We start from the raw sequence: 6,787 nt of genomic DNA, 5'->3' as shown, positions 1-6,787 counted from the left end.
AACCTTTAAAGAGGAACGAATACCAATACTTTTTAAGCTATTTCAGGAAATAGAAAAAGAGGGAGAACTTCCAAATTCATTCTACTAGGCCAACATCACCCTGATTCCAAAACCAGACAAAGACACTTCAAAGAAAGAAAACTACAGACCAATATCTCTAATGAACCTAGATGCAAAAATCCTCAATAAAATTCTGGTGAATCGGATACAAAAACATATCAAAAAAATTGTGCACCATGATCAAGTAGGATTCATCCCTGTATGCAAGGCTGGTTCAATATATGGAAATCAATAAATGTTATTCACCACATCAATAGACTTAAAAATAAGAACCATATGATCATCTCGATAGATGCGGAAAAAGCATTCGACAAAGTACAGCATCCCTTTATGTTCAAAACTCACGAAAAACTAGGGATAACAGGAACATACCTCAACATTGTAAAAGCAATTTATGCTAAGCCTCAGGCTAGCATCATTCTGAATGGAGAAAAATTGAAGGCATTCCCTCTAAAATCTGGAACAAGACAGGGATGCCCTCTCTCACCACTTCTGTTCAACATAGTTCTCGAAACACTGGCCAGAGCAATTAGACAGACGAAAGAAATTAAAGGCATAAAAATAGGAAAAGAAGAACTTAAATTATCACTATTTGCAGATGACATGATTCTATACCTAGCAGACCCAACAGGGTCTACAAAGAAACTATTAGAGCTAATAAATGAATTCAGCAAAGTGGCAGGTTATAAAATCAACATGCATAAATCAAAGGCATTCCTGTATATCAGCGACAAATCCTCTGAAATGGAAACGAGGACAACCACTCCGTTCACAATATCCTCAAAAAGAATAAAATATTTGGGAATCAACCTAACAAAAGAGGTGAAAGACTTATACAATGAAAACTACAGAACCCTAAAGAGAGAAATTGAAGAAGACCTTAGAAGATGGAAAAATATACCCTGTTCATGGATAGGCAGAACTAACATCATCAAAATGGCAATATTACCAAAAGTTCTCTATAGGTTTAATGCAATGCCAATCAAAATCCCAATGGCATTTCTTGTAGAAATAGAGAAAGCAATCATGAAATTCATATGGAAGAATAAAAGACCCAGAATAGCAAAAACAATACTAAGCAGGAAGTGTGAATCAGGTGGTAAATCAATTCCAGATTTCAAACTATACTACAGAGCAATAGTAACAAAAACAGCATGGTACTGGTACCAAAACAGGCGGGTGGACCAATGGTACAGAATAGAGGACACAGAAACCAACCCACAAAACTACAACTTTCTTATATTTGGTAAAGGGGCTAAAAGCATGCAATGGAGGAAGGATAGCATCTTCAACAAATGGTGCTGGGAAAGCTGGAAATCCATATGCAACAAAATGAAACTGAATCCCTTTCTCTCACCATGCACAAAAGTTAACTCAAAATGGATCAAGGAGCTTGATATCAAATCAGAGACACGGCATCTGATAGAAGAGAAAGTTGCCTACGACCTACATGCTGTGGGGTCGGGCTCCAAATTCCTCAATAGGACACCCATAGCACAAGAGTTAACATCTAGAATCAACAAATGGGACTTACTCAAACTAAAAAGTTTTTTCTCAGCAAAAGAAACAATAAGAGAGGTAAATAGGGAGCCTACATCATGGGAACAAATCTTTACTCCTCACACTTCAAATAGAGCCCTAATATCCAGAGTACATAAAGAATTCAGAAAATTAGACAATAAGATAACAAATAACCCAATCAACAAATGGGCCAAAGACTTGAACAGACACTTCTCAGAGGAGGACATACAATCAATCAACAAGTACAAGAAAAAATGCTCACCATCTCTAGCAGTCAGAGAAATGCAAATCAAAACCACCCTAAGATACCATCTCACTCCAGTAAGATTGGCAGCCATTACGAAGTCAAACAACAATAAGTGCTGGCGAGGATGTGGGGAAAGGGTACACTTGTACATTGTTGGTGGGACTGCAAATTGGTGCAGCCAATTTGGAAAGCAGTATGGAAATTTCTTGGAAAGATGGGAATGGAACCACCATTTGACCCAGCTATCCCCCTTCTCAGTCTATTCCCTAAAGACCTAAAAAGAGCATGCTACAGGGACACTGCTACATCGATGTTCATAGAAGCACAATTCACAATAGCAAGACTGTGGAACCAACCTAGATGCCCTTCAATAGACGAATGGATAAAAAAAATGTGGCATTTATACACAATGGAGTATTACTCTGCATTAAGAAATGACAAAATCATAGAATTTGGAGGGAAATGGATGGCATTAGAGCAGATTATGTTAAGCGAAGCTAGCCAAGCCCTAAAAAACAAATGCCAAATGTCTTCTTTGATATAAGGAGACTAACTAAGAACAGACTAGGGAAGAAGAGCATGAGAAGAAGACCATCATTAAACAAGGAGGAGAGGTGGGAGGGAAAGGGAAAGAGAAGGGAAATTGCATGGAAATGGAAGGAGACCCTCAGGGTTATACAAAATTACATACAAGAGGAAGTGAGGGGAAAGTGAAAAATAATACAAGGGGGAGGAATGAATTACAGTAGTGGGGGTAGAGAGAGAAGAGGGGAGGGGAGGGGAGGGGGGATAGTAGAGGATAGGAAAGGCAGCAGAATACAACAGACACTAGAATGGCAATATGTAAATCAATGGAAGTGTAACTGATGTGATTCTGCAAGCTGTATACGGGGTAAAATGGGAGTTCATAACCCACTTGGATCAAAATGTGAAATATGATGTATCAAGAACTATGTAATGTTTTGAACAACCAACAATAAAATTTTAAAAAATGCAAAAAAAAAGAAAAGAAAATTGTGTCTCCATTACTAATGAAAATACATTTTGTTTAATAAAATTGGAAGTTACAAAGGTTTATTGGAAGCTAATAGGAAAGCCAGTGTGCTACCTAAGTAACACACAAGTAAGCTCTCTCTTTTGAAATGGGAATCTGGACTGGTTCTGTTTGCTGTAAAACCACTGGGTCCATGAATCCATTCCAAGAGCATTTTATAAAGGATTTTGGAAATGCTGTTGACAAAAAGTCCTCAGCATCCAGCCTGCAATGGGGATTACCTCAGCTCCAGAAAGCTGTCTCACTTATGGCCACACCCATCTCATGTGTGCCTTCACCCAGTGCCAACCAATGCCACTATAAAGGCCTAACCCCAGGCAGTATAATTATATTGTTTTGTCTATACAACATATCTCTTACTGTTGGTCTTCACACTTTCCCCTTCTTCATTTGTTTCCAAACATTTTCTGAGAGTGGACATATATTCCAGATAAGTAAATTTTTATCTTGATTGCCTTTGTCTGTTGTTATTTGTTATAAATGTTTGCTTTATTTCACATTATCAATGTTCTCACCCACTAGGTATATATATCAAGCTTATTTTAAGTTAGTTTTATTTTTTAGTTCATTGATTCTGCCTCATCTTTTATAATCAAGTCAACTTATTTTTCTTTTTATTAATGGCTTCATTTCTCAAATATATCATCGCCTTCAGTAAAATTCATATTACTCTGAAAAGATTAGTTATTTTGACTACTCAGATATTTAAAAGAGGAACCAAAGGTTACCCCTTTTTTTTCTGCCTCTTGCTGATTTTAAGGAGTGGTGGAAATTACACAATGCAGAGAAGAGAATTGCTGCTGCTAAAACTTGAACCTAATCACATTCCATTTAATTACTCTTACCAGGTGATGCTGACCCTGGAAACCCTGGATTCAAGAAATATTGGCTATAAGGAAAATGCAGTTTATCAGGCTCCTTCACCCAGATGTCCAAGGAGCAATGTGTTATGGAAGTCAGAAGCAACAGTCCCTGTATAGTCTTATATAATGCACGGAGTCATATTTGGCATGCTGCAGACTTTGTTGTAATTTTGTACATAAGATAAACAGGACTTTCTACTCTCCTATCCATCAATAAAGATATGTCAGATATCTCTTCAGCCCCATGTATCTTCTTGAATTTGTCTAAATCATCAATTAACCTGCCTGGGATAAAGTAGTTATACCATACTGGCTCAGTACCTCCAATGGTCCATTGCTCTTTTTCTTTCAAAGTTTCCTTCCTTACTTTCTATTACCTAAATCATAGCATTTGTGAAAGTAAAAACAAAATTCCAAGGCAGGTATCTGCACCAGGCAACTGCTGATACCAACTACCATCAACACACAGATGTAGGTGTTCCCCTGAGCTCATTCCACTAATCTTACCAGAGCTTGACCTCGCTTTTTCTGTCTTGCAGTTGGAAAACAGGCAATAATCAGGCAAAATTTTTTTAACATTTTTAAAGCATAATTAAAAGTTTAGCCCCAATCGAGAGAGAGCTCAGATATAATACTTGGACTATTTTCCATAACAATGTCACTCACTGCTGTTTCCCATCACACATTCTCACAGAAATAGAAAAAAAAACAGCCCCTATTAAAAAACAACCACTTTCTATCTTCCCAGGAATCTGTTCTTTGATTTAAGTTTCTTAGATCCACTGAGTTATTCTTTGTTCGCCATTTCTATAAGCAAGTTAAACACAAGAGGACAGAAAATTCTTCTCAACTCTTTGCCATGGAAAAGGCCAAAACTCATTGTTACTTTTTCTGTACTCAATATTTCCTAATTTGTGAGTTCATTTACAGGAAAAAAATCATACATTTAGAAAAGATAAAATGAACAATGTACATTTTTAATTTAAGTGCATCTTACTATTAATATTAAAATGAAAAATAAAAATTAGTCCAAATAGATGAATATATTCAGTATTAAATAAGACATGAAAATTAGTTAGAAGGAATAAAATTTAAATTAAATATTGGTTATCTCTATGTTTCAAATTGTTTAACCTTCCTTCTCCCAACATAATAAACTATAAAAATAACAATAATAATAATGATCCACTCTAGATTTTTCTTCAAATTTTTGAATTCTTTTTTTTAACTGTCTCAAAGGCTTTTATTATTTTTATTTTTTTTTACAATCCTTCCCCCACAGTAAGGTAATGTTATTAAATAATCTAATCCATTCCCAAATGGCTCTCTGCATCTGCTCTGGTGTCTTCTGCCATATCATTGCATATTTATGCATGACTGAGATAAGAATTTCCTTAACATTGTTATTTTGATAACCTGAAGCTGTTCAGTTACCTTTGAGCTCTCATCCTCTCCCATTTATACAATGAAGCTCAAGGCAAATAGGATGAAGCTCAGTATCGGCTCCTCCCACCATAACCCTCACTTCCTCCAGGACCATAATTTCCTCTACCACACTATCGCCCCATGTTCCTGCTACCCAAGTTTCCACTCTTCATTAGACTATATTTAGAAGGTTGCTGGTTATAATTTCGAAAATCATTATAACTTCCACTTCCATAATTTCCTCCTCCATAGTTGTCATAACCACCTCCATAGCCCTCACCCCGGTTTCCATAGCCAGATCCTCTACCACCATAGCCTCCTCTTCCTCCTCCATAACCAGGACTACCTCCAAAATTGCCAGTCCAGGTCCTCCTCCAGATCCATTAGAGCCATCCCCAAATCCACCTCCACTTCCATATCCATCAGATCTTCCTCTGAAGTTGCCTCCTCTTCCACTCCTGGAACTTTGAACTTTTTGCATTTCTTGTCTAGACAAAGCCTTTCTTACTTCTGCATTATGACCATTGATGGTGTGGTATTTTTGCAATACAATTTTGTCCACAGGATCATGTTCATCAAAAGTAACCAAACCAAAGCCTCTTTTCTTTCCAGACTACCTATCCGTAATTATCTCAATGGTGTCAATTTTTCCATATTCTTCAAAGTAATCTCTAAGGTGGTGTTCCTCGGTATCTTCTCTAATTCCGCCAACAAACAGCTTCTTCACAGTCACAGGAGCCCCTTGTTTTCCAGATTCCTCTCTTGCTACAGCTGGTTTTGGCTCAACTACTCTGCCATCAGTTGAATGAAGTCTTGCAGCCATGATAACATCAACCTCAGCCTTGGATGAGAAAGTTACAAAACCAAATCCTCTTGATCTTTTGCTTGCAGGATCCCTCATAACCACACAATCTGTAAGTTTTCCCCATTGCTCATAGTAGCTTCTTAAACTTTCTTCTGTGGTTTTAAAACTTAAGCCACCAATGAAGAGTTTACGGAACTGTACCTTTTCTCTCTCCATCATGGACTCAGTTGCTTCAGCCTGATTTCCCGCAGGCAAGTGAGATAAGACAGATCTCTGCAGACAAACACAAACCGGACTCTTCCTGGTGCTGGAGTGAGAACTGCCGCTGAAGAGCACCTCCACACAGAACCAGCACTGCTGCTACTGTCGCTGCTTTTCTAGAACCTTCCTCCAACTAACTCCAATTTATTTTTAAAATGGACTTGGACTTGCTTCTCCCTAATCTCTCCCCTCCCTAATCTCAGGGAAATGTCATTACCTTTTTTCCCCAAGTTAGGCAGATTTATCTGAACTTGAGTTCACACCCACCATAGGAATGAAGTAATCCAGACTGTGGGGAGGGTTTCAGAAGATCTCAGAAATGACTCTCTCCCAAATTAACAAGTGAATTATAACTCCAGACAGAAAACTGTGGAATGTAGCCTTTGAATCACCTCTTTAAAAGTCTCTTGTTCCTGCTGATGGGCAGAATCACAGCCTTTAGGACAGGTGTCCTCTGTGTTTCTCCTTTGCTAGCAAAGCAAAAAAAGTCTCTTTTTCCTTTTTTCTCAAAATGGTGTCCTCATTATTGATTGGCATCAAGGACAAGGACC

At 37.7% G+C, this 6,787-nt stretch overlaps 1 pseudogene; it reads right to left on the bottom strand.

The window, feature by feature from the left end:
- Positions 1-5,203: 5,203 nt before the first annotated feature.
- Positions 5,204-6,191, bottom strand: LOC101972333 (heterogeneous nuclear ribonucleoproteins A2/B1 pseudogene; annotated as a pseudogene).
- Positions 6,192-6,787: the final 596 nt, after the last annotated feature.

This window comes from Ictidomys tridecemlineatus, chromosome 8, assembly GCF_052094955.1.
Source record: "Ictidomys tridecemlineatus isolate mIctTri1 chromosome 8, mIctTri1.hap1, whole genome shotgun sequence".
NCBI lineage: Eukaryota > Metazoa > Chordata > Mammalia > Rodentia > Sciuridae > Ictidomys > Ictidomys tridecemlineatus.
This window is presented reverse-complemented; position numbering and strand designations above follow the sequence as displayed.